Below are 20,958 nucleotides of genomic sequence, written 5' to 3' on the forward strand. Positions count from 1 at the left end.
TTTTGAATCCTAGCTTAAGGCTGGATTTTCAAATCAGGCCAAACACTGTGTAATAACCTTAACCAGGGAGATCTCTTGCGTGCATGACCTGTGTGACATCCACATGTCTAGAAATAGAGCCAGCAAAAGTGGGAGACAATCTAGCCACTCATAATTATTATACCTCTTGAATTCTAGTAATTTATTGGAAAGGAAAACAAATCAAGTTACTCATGCTCTTCATGAATGGAAAGGTGCTAGTCACTCTAAATGCAAATCATTATCCTTAATCTAAATCATTGCCGTAATTATATTCCGCCTCCCCATCTCATCTTGGTAGTGCTGCTGTCAAGGCACTGCTATAATAGCCCACTGATAAAAAGTGTTCTCCATTGTACATAGTCCAGGGGTTGATTTAAAAATTTGTGAGCCTGAAAAGAATCTCAATCAGGAGTTCCCTCTGTCTTTAATGCTGGATGGTAAGAAATGAAGGCATCACAGCCAAGACCTTGAAGTGCATATATGTGGACTGTGTTGTACTCTGAGTAGGGCTACTTTTGCCTTTTCTTGAACCAAATAAGACCTTTTTTGGATGGACAATCTCTCTTTTTTTTGGGGGGGGGGAGGACATTTATTTGAATGGAAACTAGCTTACTTGTAGTCATTTTTCTCCCTATCATCCTCCAAAATATCCATATTGTCTTTGATTTGTTTATACAAGGGGGGGACAACACATCATTTGATGAATATAGATTTCTCCTGGTATTGTCCCAGATGCTGAGTGCAAAGAAAAATGAGACCTAAGCTCTGTCATCATGTATTCAGCCTACATAGGGATACAACCTATAGAGACCTTGTCCTCACTCTACAGAAACTTTTTTTGTGGAGACTTTGAGATTTCTGAAGATAGTACCCTCCTCAGTGGGTAGGGAGCATGGATTCTCTAAATCCCATTCCCATTGGAAAGCATGGCGAGCAGTGTTTCTTAAGTTGATTGAGTTAGGAATACTATAAAGTATACATGTAAATACATTGAGAATGGTAAAGTTAGATTCACATGTGGTATGGTTGACTTCCTACAATAAATACAGGGGATGGTGCTTTCAGGCAAAGATGACTCACTGCTATGTCAGCAATGGATATCATCTCTTACCTTTGCAGACTTCCTGCCAAGTTCACTTCTGGGTATGGCAAAGTCATGGAGAGTGGAAACCTTGAGGGTCTGTGTTGGGTCCTTGCTGCTGTGGGTCTGGTTGATTCTCTGGTTGCTGTGCTGATGTCTTACTTAACTTGGCTACTAATGCTATTGGCTCTGATGGTTTTCTGATATTAACTCTCATTTTGAAGAGACTTCTGATGCACTTTCTGACATTTTGAAGCTAACATATTTGCAATTACATCTTCAAATCCTCATTTACCTAAGATTAGGAGACAGGAGGTACCATGTATAAAGGGATACATGGAGACTAGAGAAGGGAAGGTTTCCCTCATCTGGCAGCTGATAGCAAGCAGTCACCCTCCCTGAAAAGTAGCCAGATACTATCAAGAGATTGTCAGCTGGAACCTTTTGTATACAGTCCCTGTTCTGCCTCTCCAGACGATTACAGGATTCTTCAGCACCACAACGCTCCCTCCCCACCAAGCCGCCATGTATTGCATAAGAGACAGACAGAAGATATTGCCAGTGTTCTATATAACCATCAGGAATGCCTAGATCCTCATTGTCTAGTCACTTCATTATACAGTGAAGATACAAACCAGCTAATGATGCTAAAACAAGCAATAATCTTTTTTATTACAAGCATATTATACTTCGTACAAAGGAAGACACTTAACTTTAGACATCTAGGGGTAGGGAAATAGGAGTGGGAGAAAGGAGAAGATAAAGCAAGGATGCCAATACAAGTCACAGCTACCATGACAGTCAAGGATAGAACCCTGTTTCCAGAAGGAACAGGATGTGGTGGGTATCAGCCTTGAGCTTAGTGATCCTCACACCCACCTAGAGGAGCTGATGGTCTGGGAGAGATGTGCTCCTTTCTTGGCAGGCAAATTGTTTCAGATTATCAGCCACTCTTCCTGTTTTTCAGTTCAAATCATCAGGATTGTCTCACATAACAGAATTACCTGAAATGAGGAGATGGGTTGTGTTTTTTATAGGGAGGGATGGGTCTCATTCAGATGTAACGGATGTTTTCCCATCCATGATGTTATAGACATGGAAGTGTCAATGAGCAGGACTGCCTGGAACATGGAAGTTTCCAAGGCTGGTGGGTTCCAGAGGTAGGAATGGAGTACCAGGAATGAAAAAGACACCTGTAGAGCAGAGGCAATCTGTTGCAAAGGGAAGCATAATCACAGGCAGTTTATAAAGAAGTGAGTTAAAAACAGTTTACATATCTCTCAGGGATGTAAAATTAAATTCTATATAGAAAAATCATCATAAAACTGTTATTTACATAGTAATTTACATTTTTTGTAAACCTTCACATGCATGATCTTATTTGATCCTGAAAAAAAATTCTATGAGATAAATGTAACAGATATTATTATCCCCATTTTGCAGATGAGAAAATTGAGGTCAAGAAACCATGTGACTTTATCAGATTCAGATATCCAATAAATGTCTGGATCCTCCTGGATCCACATCTAGGACTCTCTGCAATACACCCAATCCTTCTGGAGTCTCATTATCCTCATCTGCAAAATGGGGAGAATGTTATTTGTAGCACAGACCTCATTGAGCAATGGAGAAGACCAAATGAGATGAAGGATGTCAAGCCCATCACAAACCTTATAGTCCTAGATACATGCTATTTATTATTAAATTATTATTATTACTTATTGTTTTCTTCTGTAGGGAGAAATTTTTTGGCTCAGACGACTCCTATCCAACAAGTTTACCAAACTCATTTAGTTCTCCAACACTGTAAATTGTTTTAGGGGACTGAAATTCATTATGCCACACTGCAAAGAATTAGAAAAGAAGATAGATGGAACATTACAATACAAAGTTTTACAACCATTAAGTGCCAGATTTAAAGGACCGCTGAAGCCGCAATTCAAAGATTCCCCCACCTTCTTACCACTGCATATTTTGACTCCAATCCTCTGGAATTTCATGAATGTTTTCACCCTATTCTCACCGAAGTTGTCAGCTTTACTCATTTCCTTACACAAAAAGTCAAAAGCTGATAAATAATCTCTGTCAGTTGTCTTACACTTTGGAAGAAAGAGACAATATTTCCCCCCAAAATTAACCCCTGAATACAGGGAATCAGATCTGGTGAACATATGTGTTTAGTCAGTTCAGTCAATCAAGCATTTATTGAATGTTTTCTATGTGCCAAAACAAAGTAGAAACATCAGTGTGGTCCCTACCTTCAAGGAGTGTGCATAAAAATGGGGGAGATGACATGTCGGGAAGTAGTTACATACAGGTTATCATTGTTTGTCCTTTGTTTGGAAGAGAACCAGAACATCAGGGAGGTGATGCCACATTTTGTAAGTGAATTGAATTTAAGTGAGGGAGGGATGTGCCGGGTTACCAGGCTCACTTTCTCCTCTGGAGCCATCTGGGTCCAGATGGAAGACATAGATCAGGATGACTGGAGATAGCTCTGAATGCAGTAGAAGACCTTGCTCAGCCTTTTAAAGTTAGATATAGAACAGAAGGAAGGTCACTTTAGAGAGAATGAATCAAGTGAGTCGAGGGACTAAGGAAGGTGGCATGTGAGCTGAGGATCAAAAGAATCCAGGGATGTTAACAGGCAAAGGTAAAGAAGGAGAATATACCTGCAATGTATGACTGGACAATGACTGGAATACCAGTCATTGCAAAGGCTTGATGGTGGAAGATGGAGTGTGGCATATGAGGAGGGGGAAATAGGCCAATATTACTGGTGTTCCTAGACCAGGGAGTGCACAGAGGGGCATGGTCTAAAAGAGACTGGAAAAGTAGGAATGAACTAAACTATGGAATGTCTAATATTCCAAGGAGAGGACTATATATTATACTGGAGGTAACAGGAAGGCATGACTAGAGTTTACTGAGCAGGGTTAGAACTCTGGGGGTAGACTATCAGTAAAATTCATTTTTTAAAAAAAAATAAGCCATTTTTGGTGGTCTTTAAATGTTAAACTCCACTCATGTGGGAAAGCAATTAAGAATTATGTGAAGAGAGTGGCCAAAATATTTATACCTTGAATCCAGAGCTTCTCCTGTTAGGAATATATCTCTAGGAAGTCAATGACAAGAAGAAGGCTTTCCACAAACCAAAATATTCATAGCAACATTTTTTTTTGTGGTAGCAAAGAACGGGAAACAACAGAAGCCAGTTCCCTAGGGGTTCTCTAATCAGATTGCTTGACACATAAATGTAAAGAAATATTACTCCACTAGAAGAAATACATTCAGATACAGCAGTATAAGGGAAGATTAACATGAACTGATGCAAAATGGAATAAGTATCACCATAAAAATAGTTTATGTAATAAATGCAATAGTGCAAGTGGGAAAAACAATAATAATTCCCCCCAAAAGAAACTGAAAAGAACCTATTCAGGTGTGAAGTTTAAAACTGCCATTGAAAGACTTGGATAAACTTATTAAATCCTATTGACATTTCAGAAAGAGGACAAGAATGAGTATCTCTGTTATGTTACTGCCTATGTGAACATCAGAAAGCCATTTCTCTTTTCTGGGCTTCAGTTTCTTCATCTTTATAACAAAAGGGTTGGACTAAATATTTCCTGAGATATTCCTCAGTTTTTGACCTTGGGACTTGGGAAGTTTGTTATGGCTCTCTCATTCGGAAGTAAGGGGAGCCAGGAGGATGTCTGGTCATTACTTCTTATCCTGGAGAAAATTTGGGGTGTTTCACTGTCGTTGATGACTGGTATCACCAATATTGTGTTCATGTTTCATTAAGAATCAAGGCATATTCTTCTCTGCAATGGAGCCAACTTCAACAACAGAACTGCATTCCCAAGGTGCGATGACTAATACTTGGAGTGAGGTCTCTGCATTCCCTTTATAGATCAGGTGTTAATATACACTGACTTAGCTGCTCACAGCACAGAAAATTAATACGAATGCAGTGGGCTAAATGGAGTGCCACTCTGGAAATGCAAATACTTGGAGGCAAACAGGAAACATTTTATGGCTTTCTTTAGAAATATTCACTCAATCCCTTTGAAGCTAAAAATAAGACACTGAAAACTCCATTAAAGACTTTTTTTTGGGGTATTGTAATTTTCCTTCTTCAGTGTGTACTGAAGGGAAATCATTGGGTTGATGAAAATAAAGATATTTCCAGAAAGAACTAGTTGGGATTAATTCATGGACAAATTTGATTATAAAAATCTGTTTTGCATTAAAAATCATTTTCATGATTTTTCACTTACAAATATTATAAGGTGGTCTCTTAGTGAAAGTATCATTTTTTCTAAAAGTAAAACATAATAACAATAATGATAAAAGGTAACGTTTATATAGTGCTTTAAGATTTGCAAAACACTGTATATATGCTACCTCATTTATAATTACATCAACAATGCAAGGCAAGTGCTATTATTTTCTGTCCTTCCTTCCTCCCTCTCTCCCTCCCTCCCTTCCTTCCTTCTTCCCTCCATTCTTTCCCTTCTTCCTTCCTTCCTTCCTTCCTTTCTTCCTTCCTTCCTTCCTTCCTTCCTTCCTTCCTTCCTTCCTTCCTTCCATATACAGTTTTATAATAGTATAACAATGAAAAAATGTATCATACATTTTACATTATTATTCATTTGTATGAAGTGCATCCCAGTTAAAAAATATTTTCTTCACAATAATCTAATGTAATGGGTAGTAGATGTATTATCCTCCTTTATAGATGAAAAACCTGACACATAGGGGAAATGACTTGTCCAAAGTCAATAGAAGAAATATTAAGAATGGCATTGTGGAGCGCTGGTCCTGGAGTCAGGAGGACCAGAGTTCAAATTCTGCTTCACACACTTGACACTTACTAGCTGTGTGACAATGGGTAACTCACTTAACCCCAATAGCCTTGCCTTTCCCCCTCCAAAAACAACAACAAAAAAAGAATGTCATTGATATGATCAATGATTGAAATGACTGACCAATGAGGGTCCAGTACTTAGAGCATGCTCAGATTTACCCTTCCTTGTATGTTATACATAGTTTAAGGAGATATAACCTAACTGCTTCTAATTCAACATGTGGAGTTTTGGAAGTCTTTCTAACCATGTGTGACTAGTACTGTGTGATGAAAAACACCTTCTAATTGGCCATAGAACCAGAAAAATTGATGTCTCTTGAGGTGCTGGGATGGATTGGGTTTCATACAAAAGGCATAACATAACCTAACAATTTCTCCATATCTTTTCCTTTCTGGCAATGAGTAAGCCAAGAACCACTCTAAGCTATCCAATATCCCCTGTCTTCTCTGTATCTATGAGCACATGCCCCACTCATTTCTCTTGGATTTATCCTTTCCTTATCATAGGTAAATGAATATTCCAAAATGGAAATGCCTGTATGGTCATCATATCCATCAGAACCAGTGGTCCAACCAGCAGCTCACAATGGATGCCAGAGTGTCAGTGGCTAATGGCAGAAGTGTTTGGTGACAGATGTGGAAAGACAATGGCAGTCAATGGCAGTACATTTATTTTTTTAAATTTGTTTATTTTTTAGTTTTTAACATTCATTTCCACAAGATTTTGAATTACATCCCCATCTCTCCCCTATGCCCCACCCCAAGGAGGCAAGCATACTGAATACCCCTTCCCCCAAACTTCCCTTTCTTATATCTCCCCACCCCTTTCTTACTTTCTTGTAGGGCAAGATGGATTTCTATGCCCCAGTGCCTCTATATCTTATTTTCCAGTTGCACATAAAAAACAATTTTTTTAACATTTGTTTTTAAAACTTTGATTTCCAAATTCTTTCCCTTCTTCCCTCATCACCCATTCCCACTGGGAAGACAAGCAATTCAATATAGGTTATACATGCATAGTTCCACAAAACATTTCCATAGTAGTCATGTTGTAAAAGACTAGCTATATTCCCCTCCATCCTATCCCCCCCCATTTATCCTGTTTTCTACTTTGACCCTGTCTCTTCTCAAAAGTGTTTACTTCTACCCTCTCCTCCAATCTGCCTTCCCTTCTGTTATCCCCCCCCATCCCCTTCTCCCTTACTTTCCTGTAGTGTAAGATACCCAATTGAGTGTGTATGTTACTCCCTCCTTAATAATGGCAGTAGATTTAGACAAAGAGAAATGCTGACTAGGGACTCTAGAGGCATCCTTGGGCCCTAGCCAAGAGCTATACCCAAGGGGAACTTCAGGAAGACCCCTTTAAGGGAGAAAATTTCTCTGGGACCCACGAATTTGAAAGTACTCCTTAGTTCCATGTTTTCTCTACACATGTATTTTGTTAATGTCACCTTTTAAGTCTGAGCCTTTACTGTTCTCATGGACTTTATAGGTGCAAAGGGACAGTTCCCTATATTTGTAGAAATTTTTCTTTTCTCAAATACCCTTGCTGTTCCATCTTGGTAAATCTCTTTTATAAAAGTTAACGAATTTTAACTGAGTATGATTTATAATGTGGTGCACACCAGTGGGGACTAGAAAATGATGTATTACAACTCAAAACCCTTCAGAATTTTCCTTTGAACCTTGACCAGGGACATGGAGTGGGGGTGGAGGTGGGTTGGTTATTGTGAAATAGTGGGCAATTTCCTATGTGGGAGTCCATCTTACCAGGAGGAGTAGCAGTTGGGGAAGTGATCTTAGAGGGACTGCTACAGATCCATAATAGGAAAAGGAAGAAAACTAGTGACATAAAAAGAGCAAAGTATAACTAATACATGGCCAGCAGGCTGCTTTGGTAGCCATGCCAAGTCAACACACTGGGAGGTGGGCTATATTAAAATGAGGTCTTGAGTGTCAAAGGACCTAGGAGGAAGGCTCTCATCACGATATGGAGGTATCCCCATGTGCCATTTATGGGAGGAGATGGACAAGAGTTTCAATGATGGAATGGCCTAAGTAGGTTGTAACCTAGACCACTGGAGGGTATACCCATATTGAAGAAAGTAAAGAATCATGGCCACATCATAGTATTGCTTGGTTAAGGGATGAAGCAATCATTCCTTCCATTGAAATCAAATTCTTAATTGCTGAGGATGGCTGAGAGAGATGTGTATTTGTCTCTGGTTGAGTGTACCTCACTAATGTGAGGATATAGAGTAGATTCTAAGTTTAGGACCATCCTTAAAAGTCTAAACCCTGAGGGCAAGACACCCTTTTAAGAAAGACAATTTGTGGTTTTCACACCACTTGCCTTTGATTGAGTCAGAGTAATGTTTTCTTTTTTCCCCCTCTAAGCCCAATACATAATGGAAAAAATATTTTGAATTAAGAGAATGTCTCCTGATATTAAAAAAATATATTTTTAGAAATACAGAGTTTAAGAAAAAATTCCGAGATTTAAAGCCATAAGAGACCTTAGATATTTATCAGGTTCAATTGATCATCTCATAGATAAAGAAACTGATCACCAGAGATGTGGTGTGACTTACCTAAGGTCAAAAGATAGCCCATGTCAGATGTGGAATGTGAACGACCCAAAAACTGACTCTCTATCCACCAACTGATTGTGATGAATGATAAATAGGGTATCTCACATACAGCATGATATATATAGAGACATGAACAGAATGGAGTTGTCTGAATATAAAGAATAAAGCTATAAGAGGAAATAAGACAAAGTTTGTATAAATAATAAAGGCTGTAGAGAAGAGAGGATCTGCATTCATATCTTGCCACTATCACATAACCTGGAGGACTTTGGGCAAGTCACTGAACCTATCAGGACCTTAGTCTTCTCATTTGTCACATAAATTCAACTCAAGCGACATTAAAGTACTTACTGAGTATATGTCACTGTATTAAGGTGTGAAAAATGATTTTAAATCTTATTAATCAGTGCCTTAGAGACTCAGTTTCCCCCCAACCCCTTTCCTTTTCAAATTTAGTCTCTCCTTTGGAAGGACATTACTGATGGTTAGATTGTATTGAATCTTCTTAGCTGGTCAAACTCCAGCTCAACTGAATTGACTTAATCTGCTCAGGTTTAGGTAGAGACAGATCTTTCTGCCTAGATAGCCCAATGCCAGGAGCAGTCTGGTGTGATGGGGCCAGGGTGGGGGAGGTGGTACTGGTCTGATAGAACAAATATTTCCTCTGAAGATAGAATGATGGTCTGTGATATCAGCCCCTGTTGAAAAGGTATTAAATGACCTAAATTATACTCAAGACTTCATTTTAATATAGCCCACCTCCCAGTGGGTTGATCATTCAGGGTTGATTGGAACCCCTTGGGAACACTGACTCTTTGAAGGGCATATAATCCTGAACCCCCAAAGTGAGCCAGTTGTGAATTTTCCCCCTTATGGGGGACCCAGTTTTGGACTGAACTCCCATGCAATGAATATCAAGTCAACTTGAGAGAAATTGAACTGTGGACACACGTGCTTTAATTTCATTTGTCTCTTTCTTAGAACAGACTCTAATTTATTTGGATTTGACAAGGGTTACCTTGTTTTCTCAAAATATACAGAGATCTATGTAGTAGAGAGCATCACCTACAGGGAGCTTTATGATCATTCCAAAAAGCAAGAAAAGGAATCCTATAGCCTTTGTATGAACAAAGTATCTTTAATACGGTATTATAGGGTCCTACTTTAAAAAAACGAACAACCCCCCAAGAGTGTCTGGAGGAAAACTCAAAAGTAAAACACCAAATGAATGCCAGCTATTAGTATGGAAATGGAAAAGAAACTCTTTTAGAAGAAATAAAAAAGGAAGGGTTGTCAGCCCTCTAGAAGCAAGACCCTGCTCATGGGCCCTCCCTTGCCTGAGAACTTTCTCCCTCCTCCTTCCCTCAACATTATTAGGTATTTATTTTGTATTAACTTGACACATTGTTTCCCATCATTAAAGTGGAAGCTCCTTGAAGTCGAGAATAGTTTGATTTTTATGTTATTGTCTTCAGTGCTATGCATGGTACACGCCGCCCACCAAGGGAAATCCACGTTCATCCCATGTGCTTGTCCAATTCTGCCCCAAATCCCCCATGCTAGAAAGCTTTCTCAGCAACACTTGAGGAAACAGGCTCCCAGCTGATAGAAATTTGCTCAGGGTAGAAAGTGACAGATCTGGGGTTTAAATTCAGCTTTTCCCTTTCTCCCCCCCCTCCCATGGCACTTTTTCTCCCTCCCCTCCCATGGCACTTTTTCTCCCCCCCCTCCCATGGCACTTTTTCTCCCTATTTGTTGTTGTTTGTACTTCATTCTGGAAGAGAACCTTGACAGCAGGGAGGTGATGCCATAAACTTGCAAGTGAATCAGATTCAAGTGAAGGAAGGCTGAATACAATCACTAGCCTCACTTTCTCCTCTGGAATCATTTGGGTCCAGTGGCAAGATATAGCACCAAGAATCAAATGCAATTGAATGGAAATGTGGTCGGTAGAGTTTCCTATAGTAGAATTTCTTTGATTATTTTTGTTGTCTAGTTGTTTTTAGTCATGGTTAACTCTTCATGACTACATTTGAAGTTTTCTTGCCAAAGATACTGGAGCGATTTCCCATTTCCTTCTCCAAGTCATTTTTCAGATAGGAAAATTGAGACAAAAAGGGTTAATTAAGTTACTTGCTGAGGTCACACTGCTAGTGTCTGAGGATGTATTTGAACTTATGGAGATGTCTTCCTGACAAATGACAAAGTGCTCATTTCTCTAAGAACCAGGTACTATATGAAATATTTTGATAGGCTCATAATAATACCTGGTTATTAAATGTTGTCTCTTGCCTTGCCTAAAATATTTCAAACTGTTTCTTTTAAAAGTCACTTAGGGGAGTGGCCAGTCATTGTTTATCCAATGACATTGTTTTCTTCTACCTTAAACAGAGAAAGGTATTTATGGTTTATTCCTTTTAAACAGATTAATATCTAAACCTCTATGATTATATTTTATGACAATATCAATTGATCTGGAAGCTAGAAACAAAACTTTTCCTTGTATGTTTTAATGTATAAAATCATATATGAGTAATGCATAAGAGAGGAGCGACCAATATAAATGTGAAGCTTTAATGGAAAACATCTATCTCAATTCATACCTACTGAGAATTTTTGCTTCAAAATAATTGCATTTAAGTTTCTTTTATAGCTTTGTTTGAATAATTTATTCACTCAATACGTTGTTTTTTATTAGTATGGCAATTTTTATAAGGAATATACATCCTAAACTTCTTTAGAATAGTAAAACAAAAACAAAAGCAAAAACAAAAAACAAGCTAAACCCAGAAAACAATAGTATCGTGCCCTAGGTGATGTATTTGCATATTTGCATGATGTAAATGCATAAATATGCATTTACTCTTTCTAAAAATGAATATTATAACTTAACCTTCCTTTTTGAGTCAAAGGCCATTTATTTAGTAGGACTAATTTCCCCTGGATTTTTTGTCAGGTTCTGATTTTTGTTCTTAGATAGATAAGTAGTCCCTCAGGAGTGTGTGTGTGTGTGTGTGTGTGTGTGTGTGTGTGTGTGTGTGTGTGTGTGCATGTGTGTGTAAATTGTGGGGCAAATTACATCCATTCTTTGCCATGTTATGATTGTGACTGTGAGTCACAGATTCTGTCATATATGGAGGTTTTGAAGTACATTTGAGGTCATATTTGAGAAGTGTAAGAATAGAATTCACCAGACAACTAAGCCTCATCAGACAAGACTCTAAAATGCTTCTGCTGTGCTCCTATATGAAGCTTCACCCAACACAATGAAACTTCTAGGCAGCTAGGATAGAGAGCTGGAAACAGAGCAAGGAAAAGCTGAGTTCAAATGTGACCTCAGATTCTTGCTAGTTATGTGATCCAACACAAGTCACTTAACCTCTGTTTACCTCAGTTTTCTCACTATAAAATGGAGATAATAATAACATCTACCTCATATGACCTCATGTGGTCATAAGAATCAAATGGAATATCTAAATGCATTTTTTTAAGCTGGACCCAATAATACCATATTAAAGATACTTTGAATTTATCATCCAGAGTGCTTCTGGACTGGTCTAAAGTAGGTCTCCATTTAGGGAACTTTATTTGAAAGACTTGACCTACTACAGAGATAGGAAAAAAAAATATTTGTGGGGCAAATTACATCCATTCTTTGCCATGTTATGATTGTGACTGTGAGTCACAGATTCTGTCATATATGGAGGTTTTGAAGTACATTTGAGGTCGTATTTGAGAAGTCTTACAAATATTTACATATTTTAAGAGATAAGTTTTGAATATCTGCAAAGGAATTGGTAGGATAAAAAAGATTATTAACGACCAATGGATAAAAGTCACAGGCAGGCAGAGTTCAACACAATATATGGAATAACTTTCCAACAATTTTCCTCCTCTCAGAGATAGTGAATTCTTTGTCAATATAAATACTTAAACAGCACCTTGTGGATCACATTTTAAGATACGATAGTAGAGCTTCTATATCTAGGGATCTTTGTCCATAAAAAGTGACATCAACTTTCTCTTCCTTTTCAAGGTAACCTTCCTGGTTAAAGACCACTCACCTGAGTTAATCTTCTGGTTAAGGAATTAAATGACTGCAACTTAGTGAAGCAACCATCCTTATATCCATCTGAAGTCAGACAAAAATATCACAATTTATTTTTGATTTTGTCTCTTAACAAGGAGAGATCACATGTGGAGGAAACTTCTAAGCAGGGTAAATTGACGTGTTGGACTTTTTATGGAGACCTGTAGCACCAATACAATATTCATAGCACTGATGATGGCTATTAATTTCCCAGCTGTAAAGCCAAGCACAAGCAGCTTTCCAGAGGACTGCTGCTGTGAGCAGCTTTCAAGATTCTGATTACATAGTATAGTGAGCTCTCTATTCAATAATAAGTCAGAGCAAAACATTCATAGAAAATCAAAATACAGCATTCACCATGTCACAACTCAATATCTTATCACCAAAATGGTCCCATAGTTTTTACTAAAGTGGTCATATAGTCTTAAACAATGTACATTCATTTAGTCAATCACAAAATCCTTAATTCAGTCACAAAGTACAAAAGTCAAAGTTCTCCACCCCTAGATCATGGTAAATCATAATCTTCTTAGTCAGTACACAGTATCCAAGTAAAGTCTTCTTTCAGCTTAACTCGAGTCTGGCTCTCACCTTCCATAGTTCCTCTTCCATGGCCCCAGCTCTAGCTGTCACCTAGGTTCAAAGGCAGGCAGCTCCCAAGTCCTTGTCCAGGTCCTTGTGCATTTCTTTATCCAGTTTCTGTTCCATATTGAAGTTCATAGTGTCCAGTCTACCTCAAGTCGTTCACAGTTCCTGTTTCTGAGAATACAAAGCTTGACTGAGCCATAATAATATTCATAGACATTGCTGGCACCATCTGCCTGTGAAATCAACTCAGACCCACCAACAAGGTCTGAGACAACACAAATCATCAACATAGAAATCAACACAGACCCACAAACAAGGTCTAAGAGGTCAGCACAAATCATCAGTAAAGTCCCAGGACATCCAAAACCTTCTTCTAGTACTTCTGTAAACATACAATCTGAAAATCCTCTTTCAAGGCTTCCAGTAAGGTCCCAGGGCTTCTGTAGCAAGTATCACAAACAAACATCAACACAGACAGAGCAGACAAACAGAGTTCCAGGATACCACAAGTTTACGCCTTCTTGACTCTGCCACAACAAGAATCCTCTTCTCAGTTCTGCTGTCTCTAGCCTGGGCATCTCCTTATATATAGTCATTAGCACCTCCCCTTCCTGTTGCAGGAGATCATGAGTTCTAGGGTTCGAAAGTTGTGGGGTTCACACATTCTGTTTCTTAACAGACTTGATACAAGGCTCAAAAGAAACTTGAACTGAAACAAGGTATTAATTCAATAGCTGAAACAAGGTGTGAACTACTTCTGTGCTTGCCATTACACCAGCACAATTCTGAATCGCAGAATGTGATAGACTCTCCATATGGAAGACAGAAGCAAAACATTTATTCAGAAATCAGAAAGCCAACTCCCAACACCAGGAAACCTAATCCATCATAGCAACAAAGAAGTTAATAATGCCATAGTACAGCAGGGAGCCACGTCATCCTTTAGCTTTCCCACAAACACTCACAAGCCTAGCTGTCTCCTTGGCTGCATCCTCTCCTACCTCCAGTTCTAACTGTCTGACTCCTAGATTCCTCCTCTACATTTCTCCCATCACAGGCTCCATGTGATTACATTGGACCTATTTAGGGAGCAGGGAAGATCTTCAAATTCACATTACCAATACAAGTTTTTCCATTTGAAGAAAGTGAGTAGATATAATTGGGGAATGGCTAAACAAGTTGTGCTATGGTGAATGGGACGGAATGACTATTGTGTCAAGGGAAATGATAACCATGGAGAACTCAAAGAAACAGAGAAGACTTTTATGGATGGATGCAAGATAAAGTAAAAAAAAAATCATGGAACTATTATATACGGGACTACAGTAACCAGAAATGGAAGACCAACAATTACAAAATGAAATTGAAAGCTCCATAACTATGATCAAACATTGCCCCAAAGAAGAAGGGAGAAAGTGTATTTCCATCCTTTCTTTGTTGAGCTGAAGGACTATGAATGCGGAACATTAGGCATGGGATCAGACGTGGCAATGTGTTGGTTGGTTTTGTTGAACTGTGGTTTTTCTTTTTTTATTATTTTGTATTACAAGGGAGAGAAGGGACATACTTGAAGATGAAGTTTGCATAAAATATATCAATCTTGATTTGAAAAAAAATTCGTAAAAAAGAAATAGTAGTGGAAGAAGAGTGACTATCAACTTGAAGCCAAAAAGAAAAAAAAATCAGAGAGGGACACTTAAAATTTTAGGAAAAGGAAAATAAAAATTCCTTCTTGCACCAAGATTTGTAGAAAGCATAGTGGTGTTGAGACAGAGAGATACTTATCTTTCTCACAATTATTTAGTATTAAATGAGAAGCAAGGGGTGGCGAGGTGGCACAGTGAATAGAGCACCGACCCTGGAGTCAGGAGGACCTGAGATCAAATCTGGCCTCAGACACTTAACACAAATACTAGCCATGTGACCTTGGGCAAGTCACTTAACCCCAATTGCCCTCCAAAAAAAAAAGCAAAAAAAAATGAGAGACGACACATAGTAGCAGAGAGAACCTTCACCCTGATGGTAGAAAGATCACAGTTCATGCTCCATTTTTTAGACATGTTGTCAAATCCAGGTTTTTCTGACTTCAGGTCAAGTGTCCATCCAGAATATCAAGCTGTCTCTCAAAATAAAGACTCCCTTGGGATCTGAACCGAGCAACTCTTGCCAATAGAACTATGGAGCTGATCCTGTCATCTCAAAGTATTCTTGAATTATCTTTTTTTTTTTTTTAAGCAATCGGGGTTAAGTAACTTGCTCAAGATTACATGGCCAGTTATTTCTGGGTGTGGTGCTGAGTGTCTGTGCCCGGGATTCGATCTCCAGGTCATCCCAACACTGGAGCCGGTGCTCTTACTCGCTGAGCCACCTGGCCGCCCCTACTTGAATTATCTTTTGATAGTAAGTTGCTAATGTCAACAATTTGGGTATGAGACCAGGGCAAGTCACTTAAACTCCCAGTGTTCTAGGCAATGTTCTAGACCTCTATGTTGCTGACCTGGATTGGTAGAGTTAATTCACTTGGGAGTTCTTTATATCAATGAAATCACTAACCAAGTCCCTATCCCCACTGCATTGAGTGTTTGTCTATAGGATCTAGTCAAATGGAGCCTACAAAGTGTTAGTATATAATTCTGCCACTGAAAACAAATGAAAGTTGGGAAATTTGGATGGAACTGGGGAAAAGATAGGGGCAACTATCCCGATTGTTTATTTTTTTAAAATTCCCTAGCTTTTTGATTTACATGATTTGTTTATATAAAGCTTCAGAGAGATATCTTGCATAGATAAAAGTCAAAGTTTTGGTCATTTTAATTCAACAGTACTTTGAGATGACAGGATCAGCTGTATGGCTCTTTTGGTAAGATGCTAGGTTTAAATACCAGTGGTGTTCTTACTTTGAGGGGCAACATCATACTCTGGATGAAAACTTGACCTGAAGTTAAGAAGACTTGGATCTGGCACTTTAGATACTTACTAGCAGTATGACTCCGGACCAGTCACATAACTTCTACTGGCTTCATTTTTCTCATCTGTAAAATGAGAGAATTGGACTCAGTGGTCTCTAAAGTAATTTCCATCTCTAAGTTTCTGATCCTGTGATCCAAAATATAATAAAATTCTTATGTTGAGTATGGTAGTCTGATCAGATTGAGCTAAGGAAGTTGGAAAAGGAAAATTGATGATTAATATCTACTATTTAAGTATAGTATTGAAATGGGAAGAATGTACCCAATGGATCTTAATAAATGTATGATGAATTAAATTCTGATCATTATGTGACTTTGACATGTCCCTTTCTCAGCCTCAGATTTTTTTTGTTTGTAACATGGGTATGCTGAAATTTACCCTACGTACCTCAAAAGGTTATTATAAAAAAAAATGAGGGAGCAGCTAGGTGGTGCAGTGCATAGAGCACCAGCCCTGGAGTCAGGAGGACCTGAGTTCAAATCCGGAATCCAGCCACAGACACTTAATACAAAACTAGATGTGTGACCTTGGGCAAGTCACTCAACCCCAATTGCCCTACCTTCCCCCCTCCAAAAAGCAAAAAAAAAAAAAAAAAGAATCATTATGATTTTGAAAGTGGCTGAAAAGTATAAAGTATTATGCAGATAAAATATTTCCACTTTTCTAAGCCACTTAACTGTTAATAAAACTTCTACTAGGTCTTGACTGCTCTCAGGAGAAATAGAATTGGTATTGAGAGATCTGTTCTTAATCCTGGCATTCAGTAATGCTAGACCTTTTAGTTACCAATGAAGGTAAATAAACCATAAGGAAGGGAAAGAACATTTCTAATTCAGGCACTGTGCTGTGTTTCTTTTAAATATATATAATTTCATTTGATCCTTATGATAACTCTGGGAGTTAAGTGCTGTTATCATCTATATTTTATGGTTGAGAAAACTGAGTTAGACAAAGATTTAGTGATTTGCCCATGGTCACACAGCTAGTAAATATCTGAGGCTGGATTTGAACTCAGGTGTTTCTGACTACAAGCTCATTGCTGTACCCTTTGCACCACCATCTGACTTTTAATAAAATATTAAATTTAACATTGAAAGCTGAGAAAAGAGAATTCTCACCTGGCTGAATCTGATATGATTGAATTTAATGTAAATACTTACACTTTGCTTCCAAAAAAATCAATGTCACAAATAAAAGATGGGATTCTTAAATAGTATTCATCTGAAAAAATGGCAAGGGTCTTAGCAGACTGTAAGTGCATGATAAGTTATTGTTGCAATATGACCATCACAGAAGCTAATGCATTCTTATGGTGCATTATGAGGGGCATAAACTCTGGGGAAAATTAGGCAATAGTCTTGATGTACTTGGATCAGGTCAGGTCATATCTGGAGTATGGCAATCAGTCCTGGAAGCATATTTCAGAAATAGCATTGACTCCCTGAGGAAAATCCAGAAGTTGTGTAGGATGGTGAAACCCACTGAGATCATACCATGGGCAAATCCACTGAAAGACCTACTGATAGCTTAGCGAAGAGAAACCTTAGAGGAGAATAAGATTGCTACCTTAAAGTATTCGAGGAGGAGTTGTCAAATGGAGGAAAAGTTGTTAAACTTTTTTTGTTTTGGACCTAAAAGGCAGAATAATGAACAACAACTTTGAAAATATAAAGAAGTTGTTTTAGGCCTGATGTAAGCAGAAAACTTTTGAATAATCATTAATAATTTTAAATTATTTTAATTAAGTATAGTTATTATTTTTATAATTAGTAACTATAATTAAGAAATTTTAATAATTAGATATCCAAAATATAATGAACTGCCTCAGTAGGTAATGAATTCCTGATCCTTGGACATCTTTGAGCCAAGGATGGATGACCGTTTATTGGGTGTAGTGTAGAAGAGAATTATTATTCAGTTTGATCTGGACTAGCTGCTCTTTGAAGTCCTTTCTAACTCTGTGACTTGGGAATCATATTTAGCATAAAAGTCTTGTTTCTAACATGGCCTATGGTCATCCAGAGCCTTCAGCATTGGGGAAAGGATTTGTTCTAAAGTTTGGATTCAGCAAACTTGAGGACCTAGAGGCCCACATGTTCCCTTCCCCTGCTCTAAGATTTCATTCATATTCCTTGTCTTCCAAATGAGGACAAAGCAATTTCCAAATCTTAGCCATCTACTTCCAGTAAGTGGCACTCACAACCTTGTGTGAAGCCCCTTGAAAATTTGTGGTTTTGCTTTATGGTAAGGGAATGAGATTCACAAAGTACCATCCATCTCCTTAAAAAAAAAAAAGATAATGCCAGATTAGATATTGAGAGGCGATGGGTTTGTTACCATCTAATTTTATTTTTAACTTTCCACTCATAGCCCAAGTTTTTCTCATTTTCTTAGATTCATTTTGGACAATTTACAATGTGCTAAAAATTGTCATTTATAGATGCTTCTTCTATCAATAGAGACTAAGGAATTCATTACCACCAAAATGACTGTCTCGATGTAAAGGTCAGACACATAGTAAAGTAGCTGCTTGTGTATTCTGCTGTTACAAAGCTTTCATTCCCACAAAGTCCAGCATGGTTCTTGTTAATTTCTGGGTTCTCCATTTATTGCCAACGTAGTGAGTTCAGAGAGATGGTTATTGTAGACCTGTGTTTTTAGAAATCTGTGCATTTTTCACTGAGCAGAATAGTTAGAGATAGAGTTCTAACTTTCACATTTTGGATTTTTATGGATGAACTCAGCAAGCGTGAGAAGTGGAAATAGGAAAAATATTTCAGGCCGCATCATTTCCAACCAACCTTTTTTCAGTCAAGCAAGTAAACATCAGAGAGGACACTTTGTAAAATCAGGTGAGTGATAGGGCTTTCTAGTATGGCAACAACCCAACCCAAACTAATACAGAAAATTGTAGGTTACTGCCTTGAATCAGAAAAAAAAAGGTCCTCTGGGTGCTATAACAACCACCAGAAACCTCGTAGAAAGCTGAGGAAGATACATATGAAATAGAGAATAGAAAAGAAAAAAAAAATGAAAATTTGCCTGCCATGATCCTGACTTGATATCCTTTGTTTACCAATTGACAGCTTTTAGAATATCACACCTAATTTTAGAAGCATAGCTTCATAGGGTAGGACCTAGAGAGGTTCTTAGAAACCATCTAGTACAGTTCCTTCATTTTAGGGGTGAGGAGATTGAGACCTAGAGAGCCAAAATTACTTTTCAAGGTCATGCCCCAAATAATTGTCAGAGCTAGGAATTGAACCGCGTCCTCTCACCCCAAGGCCAACATTCTCCCTCCTCAATTCTGTCTTGGGTTTTTGACAGGAAAGTGTAATATGTTTTCCCTTCGTATTTCTAGAGTATTATGGTTCATTACTTCCTTTTCTTTATTTTCCCCTAAGTTTCCCTGAGCTACAAATTCAGAATGGAAAGGAACAGTTTGCAATAGATGGCAGATGGTTCCATGCTCATGGGAATAAACAATGGTCATATTAAGAGATAATTGTAATGGAAGGATCAGATTGGGTATAAAAAGCAGAGATGAAGGTCAGGTCATGGAAGACCAATCAGTAGATGGCCGTGGAGCTCATGGCATTTCAATTTATGAAGTACAGATCCATTAAAAAAAAATTGAGTGACAAAGTGACCTGGTTAAAACAGTGGGTCAGTGGATGGACCTAGGAGATGACTTCAGTAGTATTGTGGGAGGAAAATATAGTATGGCAATGCTGAAGAAATTCAGATTCATGAAATTCAGTTCCTAGATAGTAAATTTGGTGCTAGAAATGGGAAGAAGAAGCTATTGATGGGAAAGTATAAAATAAATTGGGAAATCAATGATAATTCTCAAGTTATGATCACAGAATTGAGGCAGGGTGAAAGATATTGAGCTGAGTTTGTCTTTTGGTTGTATTCCAGCTTTTGGAAAGCTATCTAATTGGAAATACCCTGCACAGAGTATATATCGTTAGTGAATCAAAGCAAAAGTCAAAAGTGGATAAAGGGAAATGAGTATTCAACTACATGCAATCCATTTCTCCCCATTTCAATGAAATAATTACTTGGGAAGCACTTAGAATACTAGAAGGAACCAAAGAACAGATGGGTCTTCCTAAAGGAATAAGTGTATGGAGGAATCCACAGAAAGAGGAATATACTAGTTGTGGGGGTGGGGAGGGTGGGGAATCAATAAATGTTTCGTGTAGAAGGTAGTGCTTGTGCTGAGTCTCCAAGGAAGTAAGGGAGGCAGTCTACTAGGCAGTGGTGAGGATGAGTGCATTCTAGGCATAGGGGACAACCAGCCAAAAGGCACAGAGCTGTAGCATCCAATTGGATGAACTGCAAGAAAGCCAGTTCAGTTAAATTGGAAGGTGTTGGAAAGGGAATAATATATAGTAAGGCAGGAAATGTAGGTCACTGTCATTCAGTCATTTTTCCAATTGTTTCCAACTCTTTGGAATCACTGGAGTGGTTTGCTATTTCCTTCTGCAGCTCATTTTACAGATGAAGAAACTGAGGCAGAGAGAGTTAAGTGACTTGCCCAGGGTCACACAGTTAGTAAGTGTACGTGTGTATGTGTGTGTGTATACACACATCTCCTTGAGTAGAATATATTTATGCATATATTTATACATACATACACACATCCATCCATCCATCATCTCCTTGAGTAGACTATATATGGATATATATATACATGTACACACGCACATATACATTTACATACATATATCATCTCCTT

This window comes from Petaurus breviceps, unplaced genomic scaffold, assembly GCF_028583685.1.
Source record: "Petaurus breviceps papuanus isolate PSGF00001 unplaced genomic scaffold, PetGlider_PUasm1.0 188, whole genome shotgun sequence".
Classification (NCBI taxonomy): domain Eukaryota; kingdom Metazoa; phylum Chordata; class Mammalia; order Diprotodontia; family Petauridae; genus Petaurus; species Petaurus breviceps.